Genomic DNA, 26,137 nt, shown 5'->3' with positions numbered 1-26,137 from the left:
AGAGGGGGAGAAAAGAAGTTGACAGAATAGTCAGAGCAAGGAATAAAAGGAAGTGGGATGAAGGAAGAGGAAAGAAGAAAGAAAAGCACAAAGGGGTCTAAATAGTAGTAGGGATTCGTTGTAGCTGCAAATTTCTTGCTATCTCCAGAGTAAAGCACATAGAAACATAGAGCTAGAGCTAGAATGAGCATGAGAGGCTATTTAATCTAATCCCTTCATTTTACAGATGAAACAACTGAAGTTCAGAGAGGTTAGATGATTTGTCCAAGGTTCTACAAGTAGTAAGCATATTAAAACCCAGGACTTTTCATTCTAAATCCAGTGCTCTATCCACTTCACCATATTGTTTCTTTTTAACTAGAAAGTCATTTTCTAAATCATAGTGTCTCAAAATCAGAAGGGAGCTCAGAAGATATTCAATCTGACCTGTATCTACCCAAGAATTCCTACTTCATTCATTCTCTACTTGACAACTTCCAGAAATAGGGTGCCTGCTACCTGTGAAAGCAAGCTGCTTCACCAATTAACAATTCTAATTTTTAGCTCTTCCATTTTAATCTCTGTATCCTCCTTTCCTTACCCTTACCCTTACTCTTGTTCTTGGTTCTGCTCTCTGAGGCTAAGCAGAAAGACACTAACTACCAGGCCACATGGCAATCCTTCAAATACCTGAAAATAGTCATCATCTCTTCCTAAGCTTTTTTTCTCTAAGCTAAACATCCCTAGTTCTTTCAACCAATCCTTATACTACAGTTTCTGTTCTTCTCAAGATCCTGATTTCTTCTCCTGGATGGACTCCCATGTAGTCTTCCATGTTCTCACCACAATGATTCATCAAATAGAGTTAGGGACTTTGTCATTTATGTGCATGGCCAAGAACGTGCTGGCACAGCTTAGAGTTCCTTCAAAAAACTGTCCTTTGGGTTAATCCAATAATTATTATTGATTATACTAACATAACATATTTTAAGGTCAAGGTTACTCTTTCCTTATAACAACATTGTCACTAAAAAATACCAGTATTATTGTCCCTATTTTACAAAATGGTTCCTTAAAGGTTTGCCTAGTTCAGACCTGAAAGAAGAAATTGATCCTAGAGAAGATGTAATAGAAAAGGGTGCTGGATTTGGAGTCAGCCAGGTTTGTGTTCCAGCTTGAACTGGACTGACTCCAAATCCAGCACCCTTTTCTATTACATCTTCTCTAGGATCAATTTCTTCTTTCAGGTCTGAACTAGGCAAACCTTTAAGGAACCATTTTTCCCCTCCTTTTTACCTTATGTCCTCTACTTTTCAATAAAACCCCTCCATCTTAGCTAGGCTATTCTCCTGCTTGTCCTGAGAAAATTCTTAGCATATTCCTTCTTCCCCTTGCTGGACTGCCCTCTCCCTTTTTGTCTGCATTATTCAAGTCCTATTCTTTCTTCAAGTCCCACCAGCTCCAGAAAACCTTCTTCAACTACTTCAACCCTCAATAATCTCTCCTTTCACTGAATTCCCATAATACTTAGTGCCTGAACCAATCATTTTTATTGCTTAGTCTCCCAACCATACCGTCTTGTCACAGTTTCCTGTGGTACATCTTATCTCCCCAACAACAGTGTGAATTCCATAAAGTTATGAAACATGCTTTTGCATTTCCCACATCACCCTGCACATAAATGCTCAATAAGTAGTAATTTAATTGAGGCTGGGTATAAATTATATGGTTTCCAAAGAGATTCTCTCTCCTCTGCCCAGTCCAAAAATTCTATAATCCCATTCCCTAAAATTAATCTCCCTACCATCAGCCTCCAAACCATCAGTTTTGCCAAAAAATAATTTTATTTTCATCATATACATCTCCTCTGATAACAGCAGAAAGATGAAATATGGTATAATGGGAAGAGTACCACGAGTCCTGACCCTGCCACTGGCCCTCTCCATAGGCTTAAGCAAATCACTCACCTCCTGAGCCTCAAGTCGGACTGAAGTGATCCCTAACTTAAGCATTTTAGGAGCTACATACTATCCTCAAGTCTTGACCAAGCCATTCAATCTTGTTAGACCTGTGATTTTAAAGGGCAGGGTGAATTATAACCAGTTCTCTCCTGGCCAGCACCAAGAACAACATAAGAGGTTTCATTCTGGTTTTTCCCCCTTTAAGAAAAAGAAAAGGAAAGCCTTTTTTAAGCAACCAAAGTTGAACTTTTAGAAGGAGCATGGGCAACAGTATTTAAACCTCCAGAGAAAGCATTTTTGTTACTGCTGTTGTGGATTTTTTGAGAGGATAGAAGAGGATAATTTGAAGTCTAATAGTAACACAACAACAGCTGGACAAATAAGAATGTCATGTGTACTTTCAGGGAGAGGACTAAAGATGAGTTGATATGATTTTTCTAAGTTGAGGAAGAAATAAAGCTGGGGATAGATTCCTGTTCTACATCATTTCCACAGCAAACAGCACATTTCTTTTCTTTCTTTTTTTTTTTTTTTTTTTTTTTTTTTTTTAAATGGGAAAAAATCAGCCTGTTCAGTGGATAACCTGATGGGGGCAATCCCAGTTCCCAGGACACTCTAGATTTTCCTTTCCGTGCCCTCTTCTTTCTCTTTTCTCCTGCTTCCGAATCACGCACACCTCCGCGCACCCAGGCACACACAGTCTCCCTGTCAAATTCCTGGCTGATCCGGAGGGACATGTGTCGGGGAGCCGGCAAGTTCGCCATCCAACTGCTCTTCCCCGAGGCCTCAGAAACTGCGGTAACCATAGAAACAGCAGCCAATCCGAGGGCTCTGCGGCCAGCAGGGGCGGAGACAGACCACTCCGACCTACACAGGTAGGAATAGAAACAGGAAGGCCTTTCCATCGCGCCACCCAGCAGTCCACATTAGGATGGGGAGCGCTGCCTGCCGGGTTTCTGCAAACAGACACTTACAGAAGGTCAGAAAACTTTCCTTCACTTGAACCAAGCACCTTCTGCCCTGAGTAGCCTCAAGCACCAATTTCCCTCTTCTAGTTCTAAATCCAAGATGCTATGTACTTTTCCCTGCGACCTACACACACACACACACACACACACACACACACACACACACACACACACATACACACGCACACACTTTATTGTGGCTGCCATACCTTTTTACACTGTTTTTCAATTCTATATTTTATCAGAAACTGTCTCTCACTATAGGTTGGAAGCTCAGATTTGGAAGGGATCTGAAAAAAAATCATCTCATTTAAGGCAATCCTTCAAATACTTGAAGATAGCCATCATCTCCTCCTAAGCTTTTTTCTCTAGGCTAAACATAGCTAGTTCTTTCAACCAATGATCATATTACAAGTCTCTGTTCTGCTCACCATCCTGATTTCCTCCTCCTAGCTGGACTCCTGTGTAGTCTTCTATATTCTTTTCACCACAATGACTCATTAGATGGAGATTGGGACTTTGTCATGTATGTCCACCCACTCATTTAACAAAAAAGGAAACTGAGGCTCAGAGAGAGAGACTGAATTGCTTAAGATCACGTACCTAGTTAGTTGCAGACTCGACATAGAACCTAGGTATCCTGACCCTACCTCTCTAGACCCTAGGTCTCTACTATATTACATGTTATTTCACCTATGCAAATCCTGTCTGCTCAAGTAGGCTGTAATATTTGATAACATGCACCCAGATAAGTTTTGTGTCATCTCCCATTCCAGCACTCAGCATGGAACTGTACATGTAAATATTAGTTCATTAAATAATAGGTGCTCCAAAAAAGATTTGTTGAATGAATTTGTATCTCAAATATTATTTGGTTTAAAGAATATAAGAGAGCTTTAAAAAGTTGTGAGTTTTCATGGCTCCAAATGCTTCAATCAATCATACAGAACTGAATTCCTCAAACCCTAGCACAGAATTAGATATTACATTAATAATTGTTGGACTTTATTTAGCTTTTTATTATAAAACATTTTTCATAATTTTTATTCTCTCTCCATAACAACTTTGTGAAGTAGGTAGCACAAATATTTTTATTCCCATTTTACAGATAAGGAAATCAAGGTTCCTATACAGTAAATGATTTACCAAAGTACAAACAGCTAGGAATTGCAGTTAAGAGTCATATAGAATCTCTGACTCCAAATCCAATACTCTTGTCTCTAGATTTCAAAGATTGTTTGATTAATTTGTTTGTAAGATGTTTGCTAACTAGTAACTCAATCCTGTGATCCTCTTTTTTCTTCTTTTTAATACCGAAGGAAAACTCAGCCTTGTTCTGCCTCCTCCCTCTCCTTTACCACCCCTGATTTCTGTCTGCCCAGGCTGGACCAACTGGTCTTTCAAAGTTTTCCCTCAGGATACCTCCAATTTAACTGAACCTTATAGAAAGGAGGACTAACTGGTATCTAAGCTCCTTTCCAGCTCTCCCATTCTGTGAGCTCACAAGAGAAGCAGATAGCTGATTCCCATTTCTGCTGGGGTTATGGGGCCCTGTGTAAAATGGTGGTTACAGAACCTGTTTGGTAAGTAGATTGGGGAAGCAACTTCAGTTCCCAGCTCACAGGCTGAAGGGAACTGCCTAGCTCCCAATTGAATATTTGCTCAGGGCCACTTAAAGGTTTTGGAATGGTAAGGTTCACTGCTTGCCATCTCCAAAACCAAAACAACTCAGGAAATCAGGATTCCAACCAATTGTTCATTCCACGGACATGTATTGGGTATCAACTATGAACAGCTAAGCTAAGAAGGCATAGAGAGATAGTACAAAGTATTTTACATGATCCCTGAACTTGGGGAGTTTACAATTTTGCTGGGAAAAGAAAATTCATGCTCAAGAAAAACTAAAACAATAATACAAGATGTAGCATATGATGAGTCCTAAGTGAATAGTAACCAATAAAGGCTACAAGAGGCAATGGCACAATTAAAAGAACAGTGTTACAATGATTTCAAATCCTAGCTGGGCTCCTTATGCACCTAGGACTTTTACATCATTAGTCACTTTAACTTCTCTGAGCTTCATTTCCCTCATATAAAATGAAGATGCTAGTGGGGAATGGCTGAACAAATTATGGCACATGAATATAATGGTATATCACTTCAATTAAAAAACTATGAACATGAACAATTCAGAAAAAACTAGAAAGAATTACATTAATTGATACAAAGGGAAGAACCAAGGAAAGCAACACACAGAATGACTATATAAAACAAAAATAAACAAATAGTTATAAACAAAAGGGAGAGAGGGAGGAAAGAAAACTAATTATATAAGTGATCCTTAGAGAAGAGTTAAGAAAACATGATTCTCTCTCCTCATTAAGGAACTGGAATATTTCATATGATGTCAAAAACAACTGATGGTTTGATAAGTTTTGTTCTTTTTTTATCTTTATTATATGGGATAGATCCCAAGGTAGAAGATATGAGGAGACATTGATAAATGACTGTAATGTAAAATAAAATATATCAACAAAAATAAGATTACCTAATAAAATAAAATGAAGAGGTTAGATGAATGTTCTTCAGGTTCTTTTCCAGTTCTTAATTCTATGATCTTTGCTCAGAGTTTACTATGGGCTATAGTGGAGTGGGGGGATCAAGAACTTAAACAAGTTTTTGAATTATGGTTACAATTTAAGTAGAAAAAAGAAGCAACTGAATTTCAAACAGGAAGGTGAAAATGTAGGTTTGTTTGGAGAAAGTTAGCAAGACAGATAAATGCCAACATGAGCAATACTCTCAACGATTCCTCTGTCCAAAAGAGGTCACAGTCACCAGAGTTCATCACTTAACTACAATCACTTGATCCCTCTTCTCTAGACTATGTTTAAGAGTCAAGGGATTTAGGCACCAGGTTGTGGCTTCCAAAATTTTAGTCTTCATTCACTTATCCAAGTTACTTTTCATGACTGAGATCTCAGTGTGCCCATTTCCAAAACTGAAAAAAAAAATGCCTCCAAGAATGTATAAATATTTTATCTGAATGTTCCACTACCGTACTATTCCAATGCCTCACTCTAAATATATGATACAAATACTAAAGCCTCAAAAACTGAAATGTATTCTACATTTCACTTTTAGGCAAATTTTAGAGTTTTTTTTTAATAGGAGAAGAATCTCCTCCAAAGCATATCTTAGAACTAGAAGGGAATTTAGAGGTCATCTAATCCAACAGGTGAAGAATTGAAATCCAGTTAAGTAACTTGTTCAAGGTCACACAGGTAATGGCATAATCAGGATTTGAACCCTGGTTCTCTGGTAGAGATTCAGTTTCAGCCATCATTCAGCTCCTTCTTAAATACCTTTTATAGTCATTCATTAATTCAACACATTCAACAAACACTTATTAAATATTAGATGCATTCAGAGCATTGTTTAGGTCCCTGGAGAGCTAAAAATTCTAAAGATACATCCTGCCCTCATGTAGCTCCCAGTCCAGTCTAGATTTTAAATTTAAAATTTTTTAAATATCACAAATGAATTAGGGAGCTGCTAAACAAAATTCTATGGAAAATTTCTTGGACCTTTGATTTGATGAAAACAGCTAAGTCATTCACAGTTAATCATAATACAATATTGTTGTTACTATATACAATGTTCTCCTGGTTCTGTTCACTTCACTTTGCATTAGCTTATATAAGTCTTCCCAGGTTTTTCTGATATCATCTTGCTCATCATTTGCATAGCTCAATGGTATTCTATCACAATCACAGAGTACAACTTATTCAACCATTCCCCAATTAAGGATATCCCTTAAATTTCTAATTCTTTTTTTTTTTTTTGGAGGAAGTCAGGATTAGGGGACTTTCCCAGAGTCACATAACTAATAATTATCTGAGGTTGAATTTTAACTTAGGTCCTTCTGACTCCAGGTCTAGTGATCTATCTACTATGTCACTTAGCTCCCCCTCAATATCCAATTTTTATGGCAATTTATATTTAAGAATAAACCAAAATTTGTGCTTAGGCTTAAAAAGAGGGGAAGAGCATCTCTTTTTATATATTGCATATTCCCAAGAATTGAGGCTCTGTGATCCCTATGAACTATAAGACAGAAGATAGATATGTGTAAAGTGCTCAGCTAGAGGTAGAAAGATATGCTATATAATCATGAACCTCAACTCAACAGACATTGAACACCTCTGATGAGCAGAATGCTGTGAGACATTGGAGGAAAAATATATTGTAGGAAGAAGGAAGAGGAGGAGAAGGAAAAGAATGAGGAAGGGGAGAACTAGCATTTGTGTAAGAATATAAGATTTGAAAATCATTTGACAGCATTCACTTTACAAATTATTATTATTATTCCCATTTTAGATGAAGAAAACTGAGCTTTAGTGATTTAGCTATAGTTACACAGCTGCAGAGTATCAGAGTTAGAACTAACCCTGTGACTAAGACAAGACCCTTGTTCTTTGTGGAGCTCATAATTCAGCAGGGAAATAAGACAGGCATAGATAATTGGAGATTTCAGAAGAGGTATCACTGTGGATTCTCTATCCACTGATAAAGACTCAGGAAAAGGACTTCTCAAGATCTTGATGGTAATGAGATACAGGTAAGCATAATACACTATAACACAGATAGACACATCAGAAGAAGGCAAAACAAAGATTTTTTGTGAGTCCTACCAAAGGGACTGTATGATGTGGAATTGGAAGTCAGAAAGTCTCAATTCTTGTCTTGACTCTTGTTGCTATGTCCAAGAATACCCCACCTCAAATCAGTTTCCAAATACTATTATTTCAATCCCTACAATGTCTCTCCAATTTGTTTCATCCCCTGAACCCTAGTTCAGATTCTCATCCTATCTGATGTGAACCACTATGAATAGGCCCTTCTACAATCCATCCTCCACATCAGCTCCACTCTTGAGCTCTCCCTCACATACTCCATATTATTGCCAAATCAAACTATTTTCTACTCTTTGATCTCATTTATCCTCACTTCTAAGCATTCACCCAGGCTAAAACTCCCCCATTCCACATATCTCTACCTATTGAAATGCTCTCACTTGCAGGTTTAATTCAACTATGATAGCATGGATGAAACCATTCTGATCCCACCCTCTAACTGAAAGTGATCTCTCACCTCCTCAAAATTCTTATTGCATCAAAGCTGGCTCCATCCCCTCTGTCCCATGACATTCTACCTTTTATCATAATTATTAATATATGTGACTCATCTATCTTCCTTATCTCCATTAGATTGTTAAGATCCTTGAGAGCAGGAACTGTGTTGTTTCTCATCTTTGTACTCCTTGCAGCAAACAGAGGCCCCTGCATGTAGTAAGTGCACAATAAATATTTGTTAATTGAATTTGTCCAAGTGCCTTATTATCTTTCCTATGACAGAAAAGAACTGTGTCTCATGCTTCTTTATACTCCTCTCCCCCATCATGTATCTTGTATGGGTAGGCCCTCAATAAATATTTGTCCAATGAACAAGCATCTATCTGAATATACTAGATTTCTACTAAAGAAGTTCAGGGATTTCAAGCAAAAGCTGTTTCTACTACCACATTGCTAAGCCTCCTTCCTCTTGCCAACCAGCCATGTACCTCTCAACTTATTCTACTGAACCTGGCGCCATCCCCTCAGGTTTGCACACCCACACAGACCTGCAGCCTCAACTGGTTCCAGAAGCCAGCTTGAAAGCCTGTTCACTCCTCTAGGCAAAATCCCTCTTCTCAACCCCAACAGCATGTGGAAAACCATTCCAGCACATTTGGCTTTCCTTGTATTTTTGGTTTCCAGCAACAAATAAAAATAGTTTCAAGGACATGCATAGGGGAGGGGAGACGAGGGAGACCTAGTCCTGTGAGGTACCAGAATAAAAAGTAAAAACTGCATGTGCACGATTCCCCATCTTTCTCCCATTCTCTCCAAAGGGACCGTTCTGAGTGGTTGACTTAGCATTTAATGATTTTGGTAACTCTCTACCTCCCAAGCAAGTCTTAGCTTTGTAAAATTAATTGTATCTAAAGCTAATGTAAAAGTAGATAAGCAAATGTCTGGATGATGCTAAATGTTATATTCTGCCCCAAAATGTCTTATTTCCTGAAAAACATGCCTAAATCTCAACATTAATGATTTATTTCACTGAATCACAAAATTTGAGAGCAATTTTAGCAGTCATCTAATCCAACTGATAAGCAAAAGAAATTCCCACTACACCATACCCATACCAGTAGTCATCCCATTCAAAGAGCTTCTAAGGAAGAGAAATCCACCAACTTTCAAAGCAGCCCATGCCAATTTAGGAATGGACCCATTTCTTTGCCTCTTGAAAGTTAGTCTCATACCTTCAGCTAAAAGGAATTCTACTTCAAAAATTTGTGTAGCACATTATATGAATCTCTCTTTTGTTTTTACCACACTATATTGAATCTAACTTGTGTTTATATGTGATAATCCCTTTCTCTTCCCCACCCCCCATTTGATTATAAGTTTCTTGAAGGCAAGAATTCTTCATCTTTTTTCTATTTGTATCTGCATACTGTAGGAGTTAGCAGGCTGCATTATAGGAAATTGTATATGACAGATATCATGGTAGACATGTAAGTTCAAAAAAAGGAAGAGGATTGGTGATATATTGAGAGTGAAGAATAAATATATAATAGTATCTACCACCTCCTAGGGTTGCTAATATCAGTAATCAGACAATATCAATAAAACATTTTGCAAACTTTAAAGCAATATATAAATGATACTTATTTTTATTGTTGCTGTTATTCAGAAGAGAGCAAAAAGAAGTTCAGAAAGAGACAGACAATCAAGTCAGTATTGGAACTACTAAGTTGAATTTAATATATATTTTTAAAAATCCAGACTGTGCATAATAGATATTCAGAGTGTCATCTGCAATCTTCTTTTTTTGTTCTTTATATAAGGAAATGTTCATGTTTGTTGATTTTTGTCAAGTTCATAATAATAATAAAAAAAAAAAGTTTTGTTGGGTTTTTTTTTTTTGAAGAGAGTTAATGTCAATCTTGTTTTGACTACTTGAGGGCCCTGAAGGACAAATGTTGATGATGAAGGGTGTGTTGAGGAACTGAATAGGAAGAAGAGCTAAAGAGGTTGGGTTAAAAAAACTTCCAGACCTTGCCAGTTTTGCAGAGGGTCAGTTCGTAGAGATCACAAGAGGGTGCAACCAGCCTGTCATTGATCCCCAAAGAATAAATATATGTCAAATAGCCACTGGGGACAATTGTGGGAGAGGGTGCTCCCTCAAACATAAGAATCGTGACTAGGTATTATAGCAAAGAGAATGCAAAAGTTATTCCAACTCTTAATCATTTCTCTATTGTTCAGCACCAAAGGATATAGCAGAGTAGAGACCAGTGAGGGAAATAACTGCCAAGGTTCCTCCCCACCCTACCACAAATGATCTCTCTCCCCATAAGAGAGAAAAGGCTGGACAGAGATGATCCAAGGAAAACTTCCTTATCCTATCTCTTTGATTACTGGCCAGAGTGAATAGGAACTGAAAGAGTCCATTCCAAAGGTCACACTTCTCTCTCAAAAACTTCTTTCCAGCCTCCTGGCTATGACAAATGACTGCTGGTAGAGTTCTGTCCATCACTGCCCCTCTTGCCCTATTCTTTCAGTCAAATATTGTGTGAATAGGATATAGAATCAAAAGATTCCACTTTAAATTATAGCTGAGATTAAGAGTTGTATTACTCTGAACAAGTCATTTGACCTCAGTTCTCTCTTCAATAAAATAAGAATACCTGGAATAAGTTAACTCTGAGTTCCCTCCCAACTTGAATGCTGTTCCATGATTTTTTTTTAATTTTATTTTTTTTGCCACCTAGGTCATTGAATATGAATTTGTATTTTTACAGAACAACTAAAGACTATAATATTTGCCATGTGCAAAACAATATGCTAGATGCTGGAAGAGATATAGAGTAGAGCTAAGACATTGTCCCTTCTCTCAAGGAATTTGTAGTCTCTTAAGGGGATAGGACACCAATTCAGATGGCTATAATACATAGTATTACAATACACATACAAAACTGAGATCAAAGGACCTCAGAGCTGGAGCTAGCAACGACTTCAGAAGTCATCTAATCTAACCCCCTCTTTTTACATATGAGGAAATAAAGGTCTTCATGTGCCATGACAACTAGGGAAGCTGTGGAAGCTTGACAAGAACCCTGAAACATTGGTGAATTAAGCTCTGCTGATAGCATTATTTGAATTACTATCTAGGTCAGTGCAAAAGAACTTTTCCTAAGTGTAAAAGAATTAGATAAGGTAGCCAAGGTTGCAGGTTGGCCCTACTGAAAACCATTGTGATGATCATCTTGGCAGAATATGTGGCATTCCATCACGTTCTGTTCCCCTCAAAAAAAGGGAATATTGTCCCCCAACAAATCAGAAATACCCTACCTCCTGGAAATGCATTAGTGCAAACAGTGCTGACCACCAATATAGACAAACCCCAAGTAAGCAAGAAATGAACTGAAGACATTAATATTTTTTATGTTCCAAAGCTATATCATAATAAAATTAGAAATAGATATCATGAGTTTTATTCCATCTTTTTTATCAATAGTAATCTTAACTCCAAGTCTACAACAACTTACTGCTGATCACTGCAGGGCAATCATATGTAAAAAATTACTTCATTCTTGAGCCTAGATTAGAAGAAATAAGAGATGAAATTGAAGAGCTACTAAAATCTAGAGATAAAAAAGTTGAAGAACCTGATGTCATTGAAAATCCACACTTAATACAAACTCCAAAAATTATACATAATGATGATGATGATGATAGCTTCCATTTATAAAGCACTTTCATACTTACAAAGTACTTTATATGTGTGTCTCATCAATACTCACAACAACCCCATATGGTAGGAAATAAAAGCCTTATTTTACCCTTTTTACAGATGAATATACCAAAACTCAGAGAAACAAATTGACTTGCCTATGTTAAAGGGTGGGAGGGGAGAAGGGAAGTAGGAATTTAGAACTAGTACTGACTCCCAAGTCTAAGGACTCTTCCACCACATGCTCAAATTTCCCTTCTCAAAGACACTTGGCCAGCTGGTCATTAGCTGAGGTAAGCCTAGAACTCAGATTAGAGGCCAGGGCTCTTTCTACTTCATCATGCTCTGCTCCCTTCCTAAAGCCTCCAAAATATATTTGTTTCCCTGTTTAAATTTCCCTCACCTCAGTTCCATAAATATTCTGTAGGCACTCAATCCAAACACAATAGTGGTCCTTCAGGAGCAGAGCAACAAGACCTGAAGATAGCCACTAGACACCTATTTCTGGCTACAGCTTGGTCTAAATTTTAAAAATGGCCTTGAGCTGTTCCACAACTCAGGCATCAGGAGCCTAGTCCCAGCACAGCCCTCAATGGTGTCATTGTTGATGCTTGGAACTCAGCTGCAAGAGCCTGGCTCCTTGACATGCCAGAGGGTTTGGGGTCAAGAGCAAAATGGGGACGCTAGCCACCTGGGCTGGTAGGGGTGGGAGCCAAGCAACAGGGAACCGAATAGATACAAGGCACGACGTTTAGAAGGCAGGGAAGAGGGCATAGACAAACATCATAAGGGCAAAGTATATACTCTGCCTAAGGGAGGTACACACCCAACACAACTCACATACACAACAAAACCCATGCAAAGGAAATGACTCTGCTTTTTCTCTATAGAGAATGACACATTTTCACCACAATATCATAGTAGACCACAGAGGTGGGCAGTGGGGAGTGAAATAGGCCTGTTCAGATTAAAATGAAATCATCTTCTCTTCATAAGATTATAGAATTTAGAGCTGGACCATCAGGGTGACTTACTCCAACAAACTCACCCTACCTCCCACCAGTACTGAGAGAAAATCTATGGGAGTCAGGTCTATTCATTTATTCATTCATTCAAGAAATATTCACTGATTTGTGAGGTACAAAGGCTAGAAAAAGAAAGATACTTCATTCAGTAAAACAAAAGAACCTGAAGTGACTATGACATTCATGGCTCCTGCCTAGGATAACTGTGAAAAATGTGAAGATCAATAAACTTTGTAATGGTAGCTCCCAATCCACAATTAATAAATGGTCAAAGAAGCAATATGGAAAGTGAGAAGACCTGAGTTGTTTTTGTTTTTGTTTGTTTGTTTTTTAGTTTTCAACATAATTTTTTCCATTTTGTTTGGGTTTTTTTGTTTATAATAATAGCTTTTTATTTTTCAAAATACATGCAAAGATAGTTTTCAATATTCACCCTTGGAAAACGTTGTGTTCCAAATTTTTCTTTCTCCTTCTCCCCCTTCCTCTTTCCTAGACAGTACTAATCTAATATAGGTTAAACATGTACAATTCTTCTAAACATATTTCCACATTTATCATGCTGCGCACACGCACACAAAAATCAGATCAAAATGGGAAAAAAATTAGAAAGAAAAAAACAAGCAAACAATAACAACAACAACAAAAGGTGAATATACTAGATTGTGATACACATTCAATCCCCATAGTCCTCTCTCTGGATACAGATGGCTCTCACCATCACAAGTCTATTGGAATTGGCCTGAATCATCTCATTGGGATTCAGGCCCATCCCAATTGATCATCACATAATCTTGTTGTTGCTGTGTACAATGTTCTCTTGGTTCTATTCGCTTAATTAAGATTAAGATAACTGATGTTCATGTAAGTCTCTCCAAGCCTTTCTGAAATTAGCTTGCAAATATTTTTTTTATATAACAATGATATTCCATTACAGTTATATATCACAACTTATTCAGCCATTCTTCAACTGGTGGGCATCCACTGAGTTTCCAGTTCCTTGCCACTACAAAAAGGGCTGTCACAAAATTTTTGCACAAGTGGGTCCTTTTCCCTTTTTATAATCTCTTTTGTATACAGACCCAGTAGAAATACTGCTGGATCAAAGGGAATGCACAATTATAGCCCTTGAACATAGTATCAAATTACTCTCCATAATGTTTGGATAGTTCACAACTCCACCAACAATGTATTTTTGTCCCATTTTCCCACATCCCTTCCATTATTATCTTTTCCTGTCATTTTAGCCAATCTGAGAAGTGTGAAGTGGTATATCAGAGTTAAGACTTCAGTTCTAAACCCATCTTGGCCATTTGCTATCTGACTTTGGGCAAGTGGACTCATTTCTCGGGACTTCGGTTTCCTCATTTGTAAAATAAGAGAGTTGAACTCTGGAGTGTCTTACTGTTCTAAATTTATAATTCTATAATATGAAGGTAGTTTAAAAATACATACCTACAAGTTATTGATAATCATTTTTAAAAATCATTCTATCTCAAACTCCCAAACAATCAAAGGAATGAAAATTAAAATAAATTTGAAAGCCTATCTCCTGCGCAACAAATTGAGTCCCCAAAAGGGATTAAAAACCAACAGAAACAATACTGAGAGACTTGGGGGAACACAGGTATCCTCATTCCTGGGTAAATACAACTTGTAGAATCTTTTTGGAAAGCAACTTGGAAGCATGCAGTAAAAGTTACAAAAAGAATTCTACCTTTTGGCAGAGCAGTGGATAGAGCACCAGCCTTAAAGTCAGGAGGAGCTGAGTTCAAATCTGGCCTCAGACACTTAACACTTCCTATCTGTGTGACCCTGGGCAAGTCACTTAGCCCCAATTGCCTGGCAAAAAAAAAAAAAAAAAAAAAAAAAAAAAAAAAAAAGTAGAGCACCAGCCTTAAAGTCAGAAAAGATGGTTTAAAAAAAAAAAAAAAAAAGCAAAAACAGAAGAATGCAGTATACACCACTTATACTCACACAAGAGAAATATTGATTGAGAACAAAGAGACAAAGAATTTTGACGGGACTTAAATAACTAATAGTTTATGATATTTTATGCATTAATATGAATTAATTTGAATGTAAATAGTTACTAAGTTTGATTGATGATTACTCATCAATAATGTTTAAAACATTTAATAAACACAAAAAGATGAAAAGGACAAGGATTCTGCCTGCCAGAAACTTATACTCTAATCAAGGAAGATAGAATACATATATTATGTAGAATGCAATAAGTGCAGAAACAGAAATGTCATATTTGTTTGGGAAACTGGAAATATTACTTCTTTCTATGGAAAGAGTGCTCCATGAAAGTCATCTTTTGATGGATATCTACAACAAAGAAACCACCCAAAGATTATGCTAAAATTGTAGACATAAGTCCGATGACATATCCCCAGTTTATCATCCAAAAATCAGTCTTGCTAAACCTGGAGAGACTCAAGAGCAGGTCACATATGGGATGGCGAATTTTTTTGACCTCCACTAAATCATGAGTCTGAATGGAGGCAGAGGAAATGCTCACAACTACAAAATCATAGTCCGTGGGGAGTTGAAGTTGAAGTAGGGAGATTAAAAATGGAGTATGGGTAAAGAGAAGAGAAGGTTACAAAAAATGGGGCTTGCAGCAGATGTTGGAGAGAATAGGGGAACTCTGGAGAAGCAGAAAGGAGGGAGGGACATCATTATAGGATCTATAAAAGTAGATATGAAAAAACTCCAAAACTGGGCAAGCCTCCTTTCCTTTTGTTCCTGGGATCTTAAAAACAAAAGACTGAACTTTCAGGATATATGTAAGAGTTTAACATGATTTACAAAATTACTCTGGTTGATAACAATACACAATGAATAAATCTTCATCCTCCCTTTTTTCCCCCCAATGATAAAGTCAGTATTGATAGTAAGCAGAGTTCTGGACCCTGGGCCCTGAGGCCAAGAAGACATAAGTTCAAATTCTATTTCCAGTTCTCTGAGCCTCAGTTTTCTCATCTATAAAATGGAGATAATAATAATAATAACACCCATAGAACCTACTTCAAAGAATTGTCAATCGGCTCAAGTGAAATAAAAAGCACTCTGAAAACTTAAAAGTGCTATGTGAATGTCAGTTATTATTTTTAAACCCCCAAAATCTAGTTCATTTTCTACCTTCAAACTATTATTTCCCAACATTCAGATTCCTGAGTCATATTTTCCTTATTGCAAAAATATCTCTTGATAATTTAAATGCACATTAAGGAGACTGAAGAATTAAACAGAAGGAACAGGGTGCTGATTAGCTACAACCAAGTCAAGCTATCAAATACCTTTAGAGCAGTTCTCTCTGGAAATGACCTGAAATAGTCACCCCAAGTTCATTGAATCAGAGTACCCATTTTTTCTGTCTGAGCTGGAACCAACTCTGCAGCTTTTAACAGAGCAATGAACCAGACTAAGAGAGTTGAAAGTCCATTAGTTCTCTGGGGCCAAAGGAAAATTCTTGCCAGCCCCTCCAACACAAATAGCCCCTGGAAGATCACTGGAGTCCAAACTTCACTAAAAAGATCTCAAGTCCAAAATATGCCCTCTGTTAGCCAGAGAGGAAAGAGGCCAGGGTTTTCTTGGACTTAAAACATCCCAGACACAGGCAGACAGAGCCCAACAGCAATCTTATCAAGATAATTTTGTAAACACAGTGCCAACACATAGCTCATAACAATGTGCTCAACAGTACCAAGTGCTCGCTATATTGTTCCATATGAACTCCATGGTATTGTGACTGGACTCCCAAGAAAATTTGGCCATCCAATCCAGCACCCAGAGTCTCTAAGGGGACTGATCTAATATACTCCATAATATTGGTGCCTTCTGAAAGTGAATCCAGGTTTCAATCCATTTCCTGTGAATTTTGTAATTACTCCATATCTTTTCCATGGACCTGATCTCAGAGAAGGAGTGGGATTGGAAAGGAGGGGGAAAGTAATTTCTCAGAAAAATACTTCTGGGCTTTCCAACTACTCTTAAGTTTACCTTGATGATTTATAAAAAGGTAGGGTGTCTTTCCTCCCCATTACCATGGCAGAAGAACCAAGTTTATTTTCCTTGCCCAAGGCAATATATATTTTACCTGCTACAGGACAAAGTCAGAGACCAGGCATATTTTCAATGAATATTTTCTGAAGTTCAAATGGTATGAACGTTCATTCATTCATTCAATGATCATTGATTAGGCACCTGTTGTGTGCTAAGCACTTTGACAATACTTGGGAAATAAAGGCAAAAATGAGAAAGCCACTACTCTCAAGATGTTTATATGCTATTAAGGGGAATAACATTAATAATAACATTTGTTGTGATTTGTCATATTTGTTACCAGACAAATAAATACAAAATATGTAAGTAGTGGATACAAAGTAAAATAGAAAGGAGGGAATAAAACAACTGGGGAGGTTCAAAAAAGACCTCACAGAGGAAATTCTTTTTTTTTTTTATTCATTTTTCCAAATTATCCCCTCCCTCCCTCCACTCCCTCCCCCCGATGGCAGGTAATCCCATACATTTTACATGTGTTACAATATAACCTAGATACAATATATGTGTGTAAATACCATTTTCTTGCTGCACATTAATTATTAGCTTCCGAAGGTATAAGTAACCTGGGTAGATAGACAGTAGTGCTAACAATTTACATTCGCTTCCCAGTGTTCCTTCTCTGGGTGTAGCTACCTCTGTCCATCATTGATCAACTAGAAGTGAGTTGGATCTTCTTTATGTTGAAGATTTCCACTTCCATCAGAATACATCCTCATACAGTATTGTTGTTGAAGTGTACAGTGATCTTCTAGTTCTGTTCATTTCACTCAACATCAGTTCATGTAAGTCTCTCCAAGCCTCTCTGTATTCCTCCTGCTGGTCATTTCTTACAGAACAATAATATTCCATAACCTTCATATACCATAATTTACCCAACCATTCTCCAATTGATGGACATCCATTCAACTTCCAGTTTCTAGCCACAAACATTTTGGCACATACAGGTTCCTTTCCACTCTTTAGTATTTCTTTGGGATGTAATCCTAGTAACAGCAATGCTGGGTCAAAGGGTATGCACAGTTTGACAACTTTTTGAGCATAGTTCCAAATTGCTCTCCAGAATGGCTGGATTCTTTCACAACTCCACCAACAATGTATCAGTGTCCCAGTTTTCCCACATCCCCTCCAACATTCATCATTATTTGTTCCTGTCATCTTAGCCAATCTGACAGGTGTGTAGTGGTATCTCAGAGTTGTCTTAATTTGCATTTCTCTGATCAGTAGTGATTTGGAACACTCTTTCATATGAGTGGAAATAGTTTCAATTTCATCATCTGAGAATTGTCTGTTCATATCCCTTGACCATTTATCAATTGGAGAATGGTTTGGTTTCCTATAAATTAGGGTCAGTTCTCTATATATTTTGGAAATATATATTGGAACCTTTACTTTTAAAAATATTTTCCCAATTTGTTACTTCCCTTCTAATCTTGTTTGCATTAGTATTGTTTGTACAGAAACTTTTTAGTTTGATGTAATAAAAATCTTCTATTTTGTGATCAATAATGATCTCTAATTCTCCACAGAGGAAATCCTTGAGCTGGGCTTAAACCCAATATCTAGTAGAAAAAGTACAATTTCCATTTCATTCCAATTTGGGGATTTTTTGGTTGTTGCTGTTATTGTTCTTGCACCAAACAGCAAGACTGTTTAGTTAGTGTATGGACTATACAGGAGGTGAGTCCAATAGAAAAATGTGAATTTCCAACATTCTGCAGCAACAGAAAAGAATCAACCAACTAACAAGAATATCTGTTTAGTGCCTACCATATGTTTGATTAGTATTACCTGATTATCCTTACAAAGTAGTCATGAAGGAGGATTCATGGGACTCTGGTTCATACACTGAGCACCTAGGAAGACATCTCTCTGCATGACAAGGTTAAAGAAAGAGTTTGCTTCCAAGAGAATCATGATGATAGGTATTGAAAAGGCCTTGAAGAGTCTAGGGAGCATGCAGAGACATCCAGTAACTAATTCCAGTCAGATAACTACAGTGGTAGAGAAGAGTGTCTTTTCTTAGACTGACTGTAAAGATATTCAAAAAGGTATATCAACCTCCATCATGATGTTGATGGCTCCATCAACATCAGCTATTTTCATCTTTGTTTCATTTGCTCTTAGGGAATCTTTCACTTAAATCATATGGTGACACCTTCTCCCATTTTGAAGTCAGATGGCCTAGTCCTTGGCTATTGTGTTTGTCCTTTTCCATTCTAAGAAAAGAGGGGGAAAATCTCTATGACCTCACAAATCTGAAAGGTCCAGAGGGACCCCAGTCCAGCAGTAGCTGAGACAAGGACTTGAGATGAAACACCTCCAAAGGGAGGTGAATTTGGGGGCCATTGCTATGTAGGAACTGAGCTAAGTTATGAGTTTTATCCTTTCACACTCCTAAGTGAAATAGGAGAAAAATATACCCCCAAGATATTGGGAGAAATGTACTCTGTTCTTGCTATATTTCTGAAGTATATGTCCATTTGTGGAAACCAATTGACACGAAGTGATTAAGAAGAACTGGGTCCTGGTCACAGCCCCTTCAAAATTAGGAGAACACAGCTGGTAGGGCATCAAGCTGATGACAGTAAAGAAAAACCCTGCAACCTCTCAGAGTACCTGACAACCTTGAGGAGGAAGTAAAATAGCCCTGTTCTTCAGGATTGAGCCAGAGCACTCTCATTAAAATGTAGTCAGGTTACAGAAAGGGCAATAAGACTAGAGAAATGACACAGTTGGCCCAGAACTTGCCAAAATTAAGGGATAAAACCAAGAATAGCTCCTTGTCCCAAAGATAGCAAGAATATAAAGTAAAACAAAGTACAATCACATATGGTTATGGATTTGATGATCTCTTCATATATATTACCTCTTCCAGTGCAAATTCAAACCCATTTACACCTTTTTTTTCCTATGTGATTTTTGCTCATGCCCATTCATACAAGTTCCATATTCTATATTCTTAGGGATTCTCTATAATAAGGAATGATCTGGTATTGAATAAGGCTAGACCTTAGAACAAAAACTTGTTCACACTAAGTATCCTTATAAGGCTTTCTCCAGTATAAATGTGTAATGATAAATAGACCAAGCATTGTCCTGGTTAAAAAGACAAAAACAAAATCTCTCACTACAAGGAATTCACATTCAATTTGGGAGGGAAATAATCAGAGAATCATGTAACTGGGTTATCTCTGTGGTTATATCTATCAAGAAATCTTCTGTGATCTTGACATAGTTTAGTTTAGTCTTATTGAAAAGGAATCGTTAAGGCTACACTTAAATCTACCAAGTCAAATTATTTTTTATCATCAATAAACAATGAACCCAGCAGGATCTTTCAGTTCAGTCAGTTGTAGGTCTGGGGAGAGATGGAGAAAATCAACTGGTAAAAGCCCATGTGTTTCCTTTCTCACATTTTCACTAAAGATATCTTCACTATGTACATAGAATATGTCCATGAAGATGTATTACGGATAAAAAAGTATATTTATTAGTTAGTAATTGCTGGTATCTTCTTGTTCACCCTTTTTTGTGTCTACTTTATGTGACTTTTTCCATTCTCTAGTTATCTTCTTTCCACTGAGGTGTCTTGAAAGCCATTGCATGAGTATTTATACCTTTATATTGTTTTTAGCACAAATATCTTCTTGTGTATATTGAGCAGGCTACAACTATTCTTCCCATTGTATATTCTCAATTACTATTTCCACTTCCTCAAAGTGGTAGTTCCAGGGGCAGCTAGTTAGTGTAGTGGATAGAGCACCAGCCTTGAGTTCAAATGTGGCCTCAGACACTTAACACTTCCTAGCTGTGTGACCCTGGGCAAGTCACTTAATCCCAACTGCCTCAGCAAAAAAAAAAAAAAAAAAAAAAAAAGTGGTAGTTCCACTATAACCAATGATGTTACCAGAACATTATAGAAATGCTGACAAATCTGTTCCATTTTGCATCGATTTGTTGTATTCTTTCTCATTTCATCTACAAATCTTCTGAGAAATATAGAGTTTAATTTAATTTAATGCCGAGATTTCTTGCCAAATGGAAAGATGTGGCAGTCAAAGAGAGAGTATGTACTCATTTGCAAAATATTACAGAGAAAGATTACAGAAGATTATAAGTATTATCTCATGAAATCACAGCAAAAAGCATGGAGCATGGAGAGCAAAATGAGCCTTCAACCCAATTAGGAAGCAAATTAAACCTACAAAGTGTCACTTTATTAACTAAAAATTTCTTTCAATTGAGCAAGAATGTCTTCTACACATAACTAGGGTCAACTAGATGGCGAAGGGAATAGAAAGCTGGTTCTAGAGACAGGAATACCTGAGTTCAAATCTAGCCTGAGACACTTATAGCTGCTTGACCTTAGGCAAGTCACTTAACTCCCATTTTCCTTTAAAAAAAAAAAATCCTGTTCTGGATCATTGTCTTGTTGTGTTAGAGGGGCTTACATAACTCAGTGAAATTTTGAGCTATGACATGCAGGATTACATAAGCTTTGACCAAAAAAAAAAAAAAAGTAAGCTATTAAAGAAAGAAATAGGAAGCCACTCTAATTTTTCTGTCAAGAAAACCCCATAACAAAAATATTCTACAGAGTCACAAAGAGTCATCTGAACAACAACCAAAATGTGTAAGGCATTGTGCTAGGCACTAAGAATACAAAAAATGACAAATAAATTCTCTACTCTCAATTCTTCTTCTGAATCTTCTGTATCTATACCTTCACACAAGTTGCCTTCCATTACTGGAGTGCTCTTTCTCCTCATCATCCCTGACTCTTCAAATCCCTTCAAAGCTCAGTTCAAGCAGCACTTCATATATGAATCTTGCCTGATCCCTTTAATTGTTAGTGCCTCCTCTAATCATTATGTATTTCTTTTGCACACAGTCTATATTTACTTATCCTTGAAATATTTTATCTTCTTAGCATAATATAAACTCCTTGAGGGCAAGTATCATTTTCATATTTGCATCCCCAGTGCATTGCAAAGAGTAAGTATACTACAAAGAAAAAGATTGGTGATTTATTGATTGACAGGAGGTTTATGTCCTACACAAATAAGTTCAAATGTGAATTTTCATTAGAGAAATAGAGACAAAGCTTTCTCACAAAAATTGATGAGGAAAAGAATGCTTTAATCTGGCAGGATCAGACAAGTCTCCTTGGAAGACATGTAATCTAAACCAAGTTTTGAAGGAAGAGAAGGATTTCAGGGAAAAGAGATGAGGAAAAAGTGTGTTCCAGTAATAGATGACAATCTGTACAAATATGATGATGAATAAACAGGACAGGATAAAATCGATCAACACAATTTAAGGGGAACCTGAAAGGAATCATGTAAAATAAGACTTAAAAGGTATATTGAAACCAGATTGTTTATGCAAGATATTAAGTGAATAAGCATATAATAAGTGCTAGACTAAGTTTGTATTTAATCCTATAGGCAATAACAAGCCACTGTTTTTCAATAAGGAGAAATATCTAATCAGACCTGCAAATTAAGAAGACTATTTTGGCAGCTATGTGAAGGTTAGATGGAAGAGAAAGAAAACTGGAAACACTTAGCAAGTGAATATACGTGGGCTTATGGTCAGATAAAGAGAAAAATCAAGATATGCCAATTTTTCTAGCTATTATCAACCAAAATAAGAAAGTTGGGAAGAAGGGCAAATTTAGAGAGTCATAACCAGGGTAATGTGACTGGAGCATTGTCCCAAGACATCAAAAATTAGAATGTTCTGAATAGCATTCATACTCCAACAGAAATAGCAAGAATAATTAACTAAAATAAGATGTTATCAAACACTTTCTCCTAGGACATCCTCCCAAGCCCAGTCCAATCCTACCCTCTTCCCTTCCCTGCCTCACACGAGCGACTTCATGGTATTTCAGAGTGACTAACTATGACAATCTATGTCCTATCTCTGTCCATCCCTGCACAGGACCTTGTGATCAAAGTCTTTCTAAGGATTTTCTTCAAGACTTCATTTGAATTTGTCTTAAAATGTTGAGTTGAGGGCACCTTTCATACTTGTTGCCCTAAGTAACAAAATTTATAGTCAAGGCTCTATTAAGAGCAGAAAAAAAGGAACTCCTTTCTGTGCAAGTTGAATTTAAAATATCAGTGGAACATGCATGTACCCCCAAAAATCATTTTTAAAGGATCATTTGTACCAATCTGAGGTACTATTAACTACTACTGGGAAATAGATTTTGTATATTATAGATTAATAAGTTTTCTTTGAGTTCAGAGTTCCTTTCTATCTTTGTATTCCCAGCACTTAGCACAGTACTTCACTAATATTAAGCCTTTAAAAAATATTTGTTGATTGATAGATTAATTTCTATTTTACTTTTTAAACTCATATTGTAAATTGAAACAAAAGTAAATGTATAGGCTACAGGGGCATTCAAAAAAAGACCTGACTTTAGACATACTTGTCAGCATCAACAATCAAAGCAAAAGAAATTTCTTATCCACCTTTCTACTCCCAATACAAATACTGGTTTGTTTGCCTAGAATTACAAATTCAGGACAGAAGAATGCACCTAGATCAGAAATCTCCTTAGTCCTGAGGGCTATCATATAGATGAGGTAAGCAAGGTGTCTAATTGGCAGAGTTTATGACTTAAACAGAGGAGAGGAAAATAGAGAAAAGGGGTGGGAGAAAAAATGAGGAAGAGATGAAGAGGAGGAGGAAAGGAAATGAAGATAAGTGGAAAGGGGAGAAACAGGAAAAAACAGAACAAGGGACTGAAGAAAGAAAGGGATGAAAGGGAAAGAGATAATGAAGGAGAGAGAAAGTAAAAGAAGAGGAAAGAAGAAACAGGGAAAAAAGGGAGGGACAAGAGAAAATAAGGTAGAAAATAATGAAAAAAAGAAATTAGAAGGGAGTGAGGGAGAAGAGAGAGAGGGTTCTCTCACTCCTTGGCTCTTTTGACCCAGCCCACTTTAAGTGCTTGAGGACAACAAATTGAAGAAATAAATAGCCAGTGCCTTCAAACATATGATCTAATACCACAGAATACTAAGTTGACTGCCAAGACTGGCCTTATACTGGTTATTTAAGCCATCAAATCACCAGAGCTCCACACATTACCAGAGAGGAGTGAAAAGTTAACTAGCTTGAAGTCAGGATACCTGGATTCAAATCCCATCTCTGTGGCCCTACTACCCATATAATTTTAGGTAAATCACGTGACCCTCTGGGGATCTGGACAAGCTGGCCTTTGAGATCTCTTCCAGTTCTAGAGTAATGATTCTATGATTATTGCTCAACTAGGACTCAGCCCTTGAGATTCTCTCAGATTTAATGCAGCTGTAACCAAAGAGAAAACTTCCCAGATTAAGAATCCCAGGTTATGGGTATATATAGAATATAAAACCTGAAGAAGAAAATGGCAAGCCACTCTAGTATCCTTGCCCAAACAGGGTTACAGAGTGGAATAACTAAACAACATAAAGCAAAATAGGAGATAATCTTTCTACGCCTAAAATAGCCTCTTCTCTAAGTACCTGAGTTTTTATTAAATATATAATCAATTGAGGATGTCATTATTAGTTATAGAAGCATTATAAATACTCATTTAAACAGAAACTTCCTTCCAAAGAAAGCAAAGTATTTTAAATATGTTATTTCATTCAAGCGATATTAACTAGAATTATTTCCATTTTGCAGATGGAAAAACAAAAGGGAAGGTTCCGCTGATCACAAACAAGGTAAGAAACTGGCTAGAAATCACATAGCAAGTTTAAATCAGTAATGGAAATGGAATTCATGTCTCTAATGCCTATCTAGTACCTTTTAATGTTAGTAAAGCAACTGTATAATTAAATCATCTCCACTTACTACCCCTTCAAGCTATTGTCCTTTATCTCTCCAGCCTTCCTAGGCCATATTCCTAGGAAAAGTTGTGTATATTGATTGGCTCTACTTTCATTCCTTAGCCCTTTGCAATCTATCTTCCAACTATCCCCATTCAATCTGTCCAAAGATTACAGCCATCTCTTAATTGTCAAATCATAGTCTTTTCTCCTGCTTCTTCTTGGCACTTGACAGTATGGACCACTCTCTTTTCCTAGATACTCTTTTCTCTTGTTCATAATCTCTGGTTCTCTTCCTAACTGTCTGACCACTCTTTCTGTCTTTCTCAGTTTCTCTGGATAACACTCCTTAACCATGGGTCTTAACCAAGGCTGTGTCCATGCTCTCTTTTCATCTCTCCCCACAGTCTTTTGATGCTCTCAATGATTCTCATGGACTTAATTATCATCTCTATGTAGATGATTCACAGATCTATATATTCAGCCCCAGTGTCTTTCCTGAGTTCTATTACCACATCACCAGTTGTCTATTGGACATTTCAAACTGGAGAACATCTTAAATCTCACATGTCCAAAACAGAACCTAGCATCTTTCCATCAAAACTGACCCTTCTTCCAAACTTTCCTATTTCTGCAAACATCCTTCAGTCTCCCAATTTTGCCACATCTACCTCCATATCTCATACCTCCAGTGCCATCTCTACCAACACAAGCTCTCCTTTACTACAAGCCCCCATCACATCTTACTTCCATCACTGTATTCCAATCCCATTCCAGTCCCTTTGCCCCACTGCTGCCAAAGTGATTTTCCTTAAACACCATGTCACTTCCCTACTCGATCAGCTCCAGTGACTCCCTGTGGCATCTAGAATCAAACATAAATGCCTCTGTTGTGTTTAGTTCTTTTATAAACTGGTTCCAACTTCTCTTTCTGACCTGACTCTCCCTCCTACACTCAGAGCTCCTCTCCATCCCATCTTTACCCAGGATACTCCATCTCTATGCTTTTGCAGGAGCTAGCCCTCATGCCAAGAAGGCATTGCCTCTCCTGTTACAGAATCAGTCACTTTCTTCCTTCAAGATGAAGTTCTGGTACCACCTTCTACTTGCCTTTCTTGATCCCTACAACTCCTAATGCTCTTCTTCCCAAACTACTTGGTTGTTCAGTCCTTTCAATTATGTCTGACTCTTCATGACACCACTTGGGATTTCTTGGCAAAATTACTGGAATGGTTTGTCATTTCCTTCTCCAGCTTATTTTACAGATGAGGAAACTGAAGGAAACAGGGTGAAATGACTTGTCCAGAGTCACACAGCTAACATGTGTCTGAGACTGGATTTGAACTCAAGAAGATGAGTATTCCTAATTCCAAATCCAGTATTTTATCCACTGCATCACCTAGCTGTACGTATTTGTATTTGTATGTGTTCTCTTAATAGTAGTCTACAAATAATAATGT

The 26,137-nt window shown here is 37.2% G+C and overlaps 1 long non-coding RNA gene across 1 annotated transcript in view; it reads left to right on the top strand.

Annotated features, from left to right (window-relative positions):
* The first annotated feature begins 2,662 nt into the window (after nt 1-2,662).
* Nucleotides 2,663-26,137, top strand: part of LOC141557723 (uncharacterized) — a 46,914-nt gene continuing 23,439 nt past the window's right edge. Inside the window, exons 1-3 of the long non-coding RNA XR_012486878.1 lie at nt 2,663-2,919; nt 8,179-8,259; nt 24,532-24,572. This is a non-coding gene — a long non-coding RNA (uncharacterized LOC141557723). The remainder of the gene's footprint in view (nt 2,920-8,178; nt 8,260-24,531; nt 24,573-26,137) is intronic.

Source organism: Sminthopsis crassicaudata, chromosome 2 (genome assembly GCF_048593235.1).
Source record: "Sminthopsis crassicaudata isolate SCR6 chromosome 2, ASM4859323v1, whole genome shotgun sequence".
NCBI classification, from domain to species: domain Eukaryota; kingdom Metazoa; phylum Chordata; class Mammalia; order Dasyuromorphia; family Dasyuridae; genus Sminthopsis; species Sminthopsis crassicaudata.
The sequence above is the reverse complement of the archived record's forward strand: the minus strand, read 5'-3'. Positions and strand labels throughout refer to the sequence as shown.